This window comes from Egretta garzetta, unplaced genomic scaffold (assembly GCF_000687185.1).
Source record: "Egretta garzetta isolate BGI_Z169 unplaced genomic scaffold, ASM68718v1 scaffold369, whole genome shotgun sequence".
NCBI lineage: Eukaryota > Metazoa > Chordata > Aves > Pelecaniformes > Ardeidae > Egretta > Egretta garzetta.
In genome coordinates this window covers 37,210-47,312 of record NW_009260837.1, presented here as the reverse complement: position 1 = coordinate 47,312, position 10,103 = coordinate 37,210, and positions in this window count along the sequence as shown.

Here is a 10,103-nt window from a genome sequence, read left to right as displayed (position 1 = left end):
GCCAAGGTGACTTCAGCCTCAAGCAGGTCAGGTAGTTTGAATTTAATTCAAAAATTCACAAACAGCAAAGGAGGGGGAATGATACAGGGAGATGAAGTAGGAAAGGGCAGTTTTCTGCTTCCAGATCCTGGTGCTTTGCTGAATTACCAAAATTTATAAGATGGCATGTGCTTTTCTGTAAGTACTATAACTCCACAGTTGAAGACATCAGCCGAAGAAATCTCCATATTAATCATGACAACAAATCATTTATATTTTCGTGGGGGTTGAAGTGAAGGGCCACCTTTCCATTTTCCTATCTTCCCTGTGTCTCCATTGTATATTACTGCTAATTACTCTTATCAGTACATAGACTTGAGAGTGATTGCCCCATCAGAGATGAATATTCAGCTTATTTGCTTGCTTGTTTTTCACCGGACACCCTAATGAGCAGACATCTCAAAGGTGCTTGCATTTCTATGTGCACTCATAACGGCAACTTATAAGGGCTGAATTGGTAAGTACAAAGCATACATCTGCTCACAAGGTGTTCCAGGAGCAAACATGGGAATACCTGCTAGCGTAAATGCATATGTAGACATATGTGACAAGTATGATGATTTTTAAATTCTGGCCTGAGGAAGCTGGCCCCTCATCCTTCTCTCTCTTTCCTTTGGATCCCAGCAAAGAAAAACTCCTCCTGGCAGAGTAGTAAATATTAGCTGCTGCATTTCTCCAGGATTTTTGTTTTCTTTAGGGAGGCATATGTATGGGACACTCTGCTTTTTGACTAAGAGTCGGATTGTCTTTGTTTCTGTGTAGGAGAATGAACAGTCGATGGGCTGAGAAATGACAGCTCTCTGTGTACAGATGTGGCTAGCAGAGAAAGCGCAATACCTTACCTGATGCATCCTTACAGGTATCCTTCATAAGCATCACCAGTTTGACTTTTGTAATTATTGTCTGATGAACTGTTATGGCAAGAAGTCAAGCACTGCCATGACCTCTGCTCAAACTGTGAATTCTTCCTGACCTCAGGAAGCACTTGTGGATTTGGGCCAAGTTCTGTGATGGGATTTGTGCCTGAAGTTAAATAAGCCATTTTCTATTTTAATCATAGGCCACGGTGAGCTGTTTATGGATTCTGTCGTCCAACCATGCTGCTGCGGCTTGAAGTGCTTCGTTGCGACTGCTGACAAGAAATATATTGCAAAATCCTCAGATGATCAGCTCACAGGACCGTTTCCTCAGCACACATGCTGGAACTGAATTGACTACATCTGGTCTAATTCATGCTTCCAGCAATCCTGGTACAAAGCTACATGAGGACAAAATTAAGAGGCTTGACTTAATTTAAGGAGATTTATTTTTTTAAGTAACTTTAATTAAGTCAAGATAGGAAATTCTTACTCCTAAGTGAGTGTTCGCACATAAACTTACACTGAAGTATGTGCAGCTGTGAAGGAAAACAGATTCAGTTACTCTTAGAAAATAGCTCAAGATAGCATCAGAAGCCCACTTCTGGCATCTTTGCTAAAAATCCCCGTGCATCTTGCTTTCCTAGTGGAGGAGCACATTGCAGGGACTTTAGGCACCATGGCATGGCCTGGGAACAGACATCTGTAGACAGTGGAGCTGAGCCCTTTCTCCAGATGCTGGGAGCATGGAGATGGGCTGGCCTCAGCATCCCCCACCACCCAGCAGAACCCACCTTGGCCCTGTGGGACCATCGACTCATGGTGCGGCCACCCCGGAGCCGGTTTGCCCTATCTCAGCCGCCGTCTGGAGCTCCTGCAAGTTCCTGCACCAGATCAGCCACGATGCCTTTGGGAAACATTTCCTGAGAGACACTATCTTGCCAGTCAGCTGGATTATCTGAGAAATATCTCCTTAGTTGGCAGGAAAGTGCATACATTTCATCGGCTTAGTGCAATCAGAATCTGTCAGCTTTGGGAGATTTGCTCTGTAAATAAATGACTTAGGCACCAGCAACTGAGAGGGGGAAAGACCGAAGTCATTGTCCCAAAACATTTGCTCTTCTCGCTGTAAATCTCACAAAGAATTACATGTTTCTGTGTGGGAGAGATAGACGTGTGTGTATTTCTAATGTTACTCTTGCAGCTTGACTACCACCACACACGCAAGGTAATTCAACAGCAGTAAAAGAAGGACAAACTGGAAGTTCTGCATGGATGTCTCCTTGTCTCTTGCCCTTTGGCACGTAGAAGTGCAGAGAGATGCTGAGTGAGGCTGAACGAAGCAAGGCATAAATGCTTTTGTCAATACAAACCTACATCTCTAAGTCAATTCTGGCTTAGGGGCCCAAGTCACTTTGGCATGACTGAAAACATTACTCAAAGATTTACCACTGTGTTTGGAAAGCTGAGGGTTGTGAAGCTTTTCAGCAGTATTGGCACGGTGCTTAATACAGCAGAGCCCTTAGCCGTGATGCAGTCCCTTAACAGTATGGCAGGATTAGTACTGACAATAACAAGAAGCAGAAAGAACACACAGCCCAGAGGCTCATGCGCTGAAAATTTTAAGTAGCAAGTGGTTACAAGCATTGCTTACAAAGTCACTGCAAAGCCTGGAGGATGAGACACAATGGATGTTTCCTCTCTGTGCCCGTAGGAGATAGCGGCACATTCATTCCTTGTTTGAACTCATGTGGAAAGTCCTCTGATTTCGGTTTCAGCTGGCAGTGGCTCAGGTCCTTCCTTTTAAAGCAGAAGCATCAAAGCCACTTATTGTACATCTGAGGTCATGACACGCTCCTCATCCTATCTGAAACTAGGACTTCCATCCTCACCACATGCAATTCCCAGGTATTTCCATGTCTGTCAGAAAGTAGGATATTTGGAATTTTTCCATGCATATCTTCTGTTTGGCTTTTGTGAGCCAACTGCAGGGAACAGAACCAGCGTTTTCTCTTTTTTTCTCATGTAATGCCAAAGGGAGTGTTGTTGCTCTGCTTTTTAGAAAAAAAAAAAAATTCTAAAAATTTCACTTTGCCATTGGGGAAAAGAAGACATGTCCTCTCCCACCTCATACTTTATTTTGTTTGTATCCGCAGTACAGTGAAAAGAATTTGGTTTCTGTTGCTTTTGCTCATTGTGCAATAAGTGTATTTGCTACTTCTTTGAAACGTCAGGATGAACATCTGGTTTTGGTGCTTACCAGTCTGCCAAGTCGGGAAGCTTTGAATATTTTGCCAAACCATTTACCCTGCCCTGAATTTATAACTAATATCAGGAAAATCACTGGGGGAAAATGTAAGCAACTGCAGACTGTGTAACAGCCAAGGTCAATTCTTAAAGGATAATTTTTGCCACATTAATTTTATCAATGTCGTTCACAGACAGCTGCCTCTGGTTCAAAGCAGTGTATTCATATCAATGAGCTGCTTTAAAAATATGCAACCCAAATAGCTTCATAATGAATGTACATTAGTGAAATAATTTTGGAAAATAAAAATGGATTTTGGAACTGAGTCATCAGCAAGTGATAAATATGAAACAAAACAAGTTGCCTCGATGTTTCAAGAAATCAAATACAGAGTTTCAAAGCTTCAGAAGAGCCACATAAATAAAGAACAAAAGCATTCCATGAAAACAGACAGAATTACAGCAAAGAGGGAAGTACCAAGAAGCAGTGCGATGCATTAGGAAAAGCTTTCTTTACACTAAGTGTAATTAAGCACTGAGACAGGTTACTTAAGGGTGCTGTGGAATTGCCATTGCTGGAATTTTTCAAGGATCATGCTAAACAAGTATCTGCCAAGAAAGGTTTCAGGAGACTATGTCCTGCTTTGGATTATCTCTTAGGATCTTTTCTTTGAATTTCTTCAATATGGTAAACAGCAGAAAAAATCCTGGAACAAATCTCTCCCACCTTCCCACGCACTGTCCAGAGCTAACTGTGCTTTTACTTAGAGGTTTTATAGTTGCTTCTCTTGTTAGCCCCTGTCAGCCTCCAACCTTGTTTTTCCTTCCCTGGTTTTGATGTTTCTGGTTCTAGCCAGCATTTTCAGTATTTACTTTTCATCTGGCTTGTCCACTCATGACAGTTACCTCAAACTTGAGCCGTCAGATAAAGTGCTGCCAAGGCTTCAGTGGCAAATAAACGTCAGACTGTGGATTAAAAACAGAAAATGAGCCTTATGGCAACGAAACAAAAAAAAAAGGAAAACAAGTAAGCTATCAACAGCTAAAATGTTTTCAGGAACTGTTTCCTAGAGCCAGCATCTCATCATCCTTATGCCTGGCTAATGGGGTCTCAGCCCAATGCTAGTGTGAGGAAGAAGTGCAAAAGAGTTTGACTGCGGTGGAAAGCCAAGAGGGAAGATGAGGTGGGAATGATTTGCCTGGCCTGTTGCTGCTGTTCAGCACAAGGTGAGGCTCTTTCTGCACCAGCTGGCCCCAGCCTGCCCCCTGTCCCTGGTGAAGTGATATGACTGAAGTATCCTCTCAACACTTCCATCGCACTGAATGGGATGCCCCAACTACAGCCAAAGCTCAGCCCTTGCCCTTCCTTAATTGTGAGGAGGATTAAAATAAATCATAGAACGACAGAGTACTGGGTTGGAAGGGACCTTAAGGATCATCTGATCCAACCTTTGTTGGCAAAAGCACAGTCCAGAAAGATGGCCCAGCACCCTGTCCAACAGAATCTTGGAAGTGTCCAACTTTGGGGAATCCACCACTATCCTGGGGAGATTATACCAATGGCTGATTGTTCTCATTGTGAAAAATTTTCCTTTTGTGTCCAATCGGAATCTCCCCAGGAGTAACTTGTACCCATTACCCCTATTTTCTGTGTGACTCCTTGTGAAAAGGGAGTCTCCATCTTCTTTGTATCTACCCTTTAAATACTGAAACATAGTGGTAAGGTCTCCTCTAACCCTCCTTGTCCCAAGGCTGGACAAACCCTGTTGTCTCAGCCTGTCCAGGAAGCCAGAAAGGCTTCCCAGTCCTTTGATCATCTTGGTGGCCCTCTTCTGGCCCCTCCCCAGCCTGTCCACATCTTTTTTGCATAGCAGGAGCCAAAACTGAACACAGTATTCCAGGTGTGGCCTGACAAACACTGAGTGGAGTGGGATAATGACTTCTTTATCTCTGCTGACAATGCCCTTGTTCATGCAACTCAGCATCCTGTTGGCTTTCTTTGCCGCAACAGCACACTGTTCACCCATACTGAGCTTGTTGTCCACCAGGGCACCCGGGTCCCTTTCCGCAGAGCTGTTCCGCAGCCAGGTAGATCCCAGCCTGTGCTTCACTCCTGGATGATGTTTTCCCACGTGCAAGACCTTACATTGATCCTTGTTGAACTTCATAAGGTTCTTTCATCCCACTCTTCCAGCTTATCCAGGTCTTCCTGCTGGGTGGCTCTTCCTTCCAAAGTGTCCACTTCCCCACTCAGTTTGGTATCATCAGCAAACTTCATCAGGGTAAACTTGACCCAATCATCCAGACCACTTATGAAGACATTAAACAGCATTGGGCCCAATATCACTCCTTGGGGGACCCCGCTTGTGACAGGTTGCCAGTTTGAAAAGGAGTGATTTATCTCCACTCTCTGGGTTCTGCCTGTCAGCTTGTTTCCCACAGCACAGAGCACTTGTCTAGAACCATAACACATCAGTTTCTCTAGGAGGAGACTGTGGGAAACCATATTGGAAGCCTTGGAGAAATCACCCCATGTCAACCAAGCAGGTTACTTTGTCATAGAAGGTGATCAGGTTTGTCAAGCACGATTTGCCCTTGGTGAATCCGTGCTGGCTTTTCCCAGTCATGTGCTTCATTTGACTTGTGATAGCCCCCAGGAGGATTCATTCCACAACTTTCCCAGGGACTGAAGTGAGACTGATGGGCTTAAAATTTCCTGGATCCTCCTTTAAACCCTTCTTGTAGATGGGGGTGTCATTAGCCTTTTTCCAGTCTTCTGGGCTGTCCCCTGATCTCTACAACTTCCCAAAGATTATGGAGAGTGGCCTCACAACAAATCAGCCACCTCTCAACACCCTTGGGTGGATAACATCAGGGCCCATCGATTTGCAGGGGTCAAGCTCCTGTAACAGCTCACATGCCAACTCTTCCTTCACTCATGGCGTTTGCATCAACCTGGATTTTTTTTCCCAAGGTCTGGTGCCCAACAGTGCTGGTAAAGACAGAGGTGAAGAAAGTGTTGAGAACCTCTGCCTTTTCAGTGTTGTTGGTGACTAATTCACCTCTCTTGAGGTGCTTCTTGAAAAACTCCCAGCACTTGCTAGTTCCTTTATCCTCCATGGAACCTTCCTATGGAATCCCTCCCAAGTAAGCTCTGAGTAAGCTGTCTTAGTACGAACCTTCACCGTGCTCAGTGGGATCCCAAACTCCACAGTATTGTGATCACTGCAGCCAAGGCAGTGATATTGGCATAACCAAGATAATTACAAAGCAGGTTTTCTTGGTTTGCAAGTAGCAAGTCCAGGAGTGCCTCATTCCTGATTGGCACATTAAAATGAGGAAGCAGTCCTCTACGCATTCCAAGAACTTGATGGATGACATCTGAGTTGGTTTACTGTTCTTCCAACAAAATTTTGGGTATTTGAAGTCACCCATAAGAACCAGGTTCTGTTCACCCAAAGCTTGCTTAAGTGACCCCAATATTGCTTCGTTGGCCTTATCATCTTGATTTGGAGGTCAGTAGCAGATGCTTACTGTAAGATCCCCCTTAGAGATGGCCTCTCTGATCTTGACCCAGAGGCATTCGCTTAGGGCTTCCACAGTCTTAGTAGTTGACTACTATACATTCAAGGTTCTCCTTAACACTGAGTAGCTACTCCTCCTCCTCTTCCCTCCCTGTCTTTACAAAACAGCCTGTAGCCATCCATCACAATCCTCCAGTCATGTGAGTTGTTCCACCATGTTTCAGTTATTCCTGTGAGATCATAACTTTCTGACTGCGTGCGGAGCTCAAGTTCCTCCTGTTTGTTACCCAGGCTGCATGCATTGGTAGACATACACTTGGGGCAGTTGGTTTTCTGGTTCTCATCCTGGGAGGCAGCTAAGGAACATCTGCCGCTGCTCTGGTTGGCCTGGCTTATTCCCCAGTTGGTTGCAGTGGTGTAAGCATTGCTACTTTGGACCCCACCTCATGAGTCCTTCAGTTTAAAGCCTGCCTCGCCAAGGTGGCCAGCCTGCTGCCAAAGGTTCCCTTGCCTCTTCTAGACAGGTGGATCCCATCCCTCCCTAGCAGGCTATAGTCATTGAAGAATGCACTGTTGTCATAAAAGTCAAAACCCTCACGACAGCACCAGCCATGAAGTCAGAAGTTGATTTGCATTATACATCTGTTTCAGGCTGCACCCTTTCCTCCAGCTGGTAAAATGGAAGAAGAGATAACTTGGGCACCCATACTTTTTGCTTGCACCCTGTCACAAAATCCTGTTGCAAATCCTGCCAACTACATCAATTTGTCATGAATGAGTGACTTTACACAATTTGATTTAGTAGCAGTTTAGAATTTATTTGTGCCTTTATGGCAAATCACAGGATTGGATTATGGTATTTTAATAGCACTCAATCATCAGTTGATCAACAGTGATTTGACAAAATTTGTTTTAATCAAAACAGCGACTTAGTTAAAGATTGAAAAATGGCAAGGTTCATTCTACTACTGCATGGAAGTACACAAAGGAAAATTAAGTTTCACTTGAGTTAGGATGATTCACAGAGAAATCATGGGTGCAGAATAAGGAACCCTCCCATTGAGTCACGAGGTTCAGAGTAGACCCCTTTGCTTTCTAAACTCCTTCTCAGAGAGGAGTCTAGGTGCAGCTAGGTCCAATCTTAGTCTCAGTCTTTGTCAATGATTTATGTGTAAGGATAATATGTGTCTAGCAGCAGTCTAAGGTTTATTCACAGTTTTAAGGTGGACCACAAGATTTTTAGCAGCACTTAATCATTGACTAAATTAACATTCACAAAGTGAGTCAGCTATAATCGCGACAGACTCACTTTGTAATTAAATGACACATTTACAGGTTCCTTAAATTCATTCATACATGCATGCACAGAGACATAATTATATTTTGAGAGAGAGAGAGATAAAGGTATACCTGTTAAAATTTCCCCTAAAGTTCAGTGAAATGTTCACATCAAATGTCTTGGCATTTCTCAGCGGGTGAGTATTTAGCCTCAAGGAGTGAAGGGTTTCAGCACAGGGTCCACCATCAGTCTTTGGTGGTGGACCTCTGATTTTCACAAACTTGAGAGTCTGCAAGCTCTGAGAGGCATCCCACTCAGAGGGGGATGCTGGTTGCAGCCCGCTGCGGTCCAGGAGAGCTCAAAGGGCCTCACTTAGGACCACTGCTTATAGGGTCATGAAATGATTGGCTTTAGTCATTAGTAAATTTCTATCCTGGCCACAATCCGGTCAGTAATTATTGGAATTCCAGTAACAATGGTGCCACTTTGCTTGGGTTACGACCCAGGTGAGGTATGTTCCAAGCTGTCTGGGATAACTGATTGTTCCTGTTCTGGCTCCCCGCCTTGACCCATCAACCAGTGTTTCAATTACGGACAGTGCCGCTCCCCACCTCAGCCACATAGGAGTTCCTGGTATAGTTAAGGGGCGCTTAACCGACCAACTCATTACACAAAGGCTAAGGTCTGGGAGGAATTCCTGAGATCTTAAAGTGGTCCAGGAGAAAAAGGCAGGGTGGAGGGATGCACCCACACACACCCCCAGGGTTTTGTAGTCTTCCTTGATTCTGCCCAGATTCCAGCTTGTGGTGTCATTCATGCCCGCATGAAGGAGTAGCAATGGGTAGTAGTTGTGTTGTGGCACCCTCTTGGCCACCCACTACGAGCACTCGTCATTTCTTTTTGTGGTATCCACTGTGTGCTGCTGGTACAGTTTCTCCTTGCAGACCTTACTTGTGAGTGTCTACAGCTGTTAAAGCTTCATATCCACTTTTGGTTGTAATGCTGTAAGGTGGGGACTGAAGCAGAGTCCTACTTTTGTTGGTCACCAGGGTCCAAGGTGCCTCATTCTCTGTGGTGTCTGCCAGAGGAAAGGAGAGGAGAGGAGACACAGGCTTTGGCCCAAGAACATGTAAGGCAAGAAGCATGGAAAAGCTTCTGGCTGTGGTTATGTCCTAGTAGCCCACCATGCACAACTGCCTTTGTCAGGCTGGCCTGTAGAAACCCTGAAGGTGTTGGACTTTTTTGTCACTTGTGACCAAGTACTGAGTTAGGAATGAATCTGCATGTCTAAATATGCGTTATATCAGGAGCTTGTCTTTGCCTCTGCAGCCCATTGCTCAGCTCCTGTGGAGAAGGGAGCGACACCTGAGGAGACTCAGGGGACAGGGTGGGTTTGGGGTCACTCATGGGGCAGGGACGAAGACTTTGAGGGTTCCAAGACTTTGAGAGAGCACACCACTGCAGTACTGCATGGCAAGATGAGCAGAGGGCTTCCTTCAGTGATCCACCCCGCACAGCTACACAGCAGGGGTTTATCAGCCTCCGGGAGGTACTCGCATGCGGGAGCCACCGTTGCTGAGAAATGGCTCTGGGACTGGGAGGTCCCCACTGAAAGGAATGGGGAAGCTTGGTGCCTTTCGAGTCAAAACACAGCCCCACACCACACCCGTCAGAGCTGTGTCCCTGGAGTTTCAAAGTGCAGACGCCGGCACACCAAGCTAACCCTTGGCCTAACGCATCCTAGTTTGCTTCTTGGCGGCACTTGTTCATACTGACATGTCCATCAAGTCTAGCTGCACTTGCAGGGAAAATAAAATTTTCAGGAGACAGATGTAGGTGATGCTACAATTACTGGCAGCAGTCACTGTTTTCAGGTTTCTGCTCTGTTCCATAAAAGCAGCCCTAGAGTGTTAAAGAAATTTTATTTTAATGCTCAGATGTCCTGCACCTGTTCTTTCTCTTTATTTGACAAATGTAGTAATGGAATTTAAGTTGAGCAAAATGCCAATTTTTTATTTAACTTTTGTATTTTTGCTGCTGCAGCCTCTGCCTTTGAAGTCCAGAGCTAGCGATGAAAAAGCCTTTGACAGTTGAAGAGTCAGTGCTTCTCAGCAGCAGAAATCTCCAGAGAGGCCACGAGTTTTCTGTGATGAAACA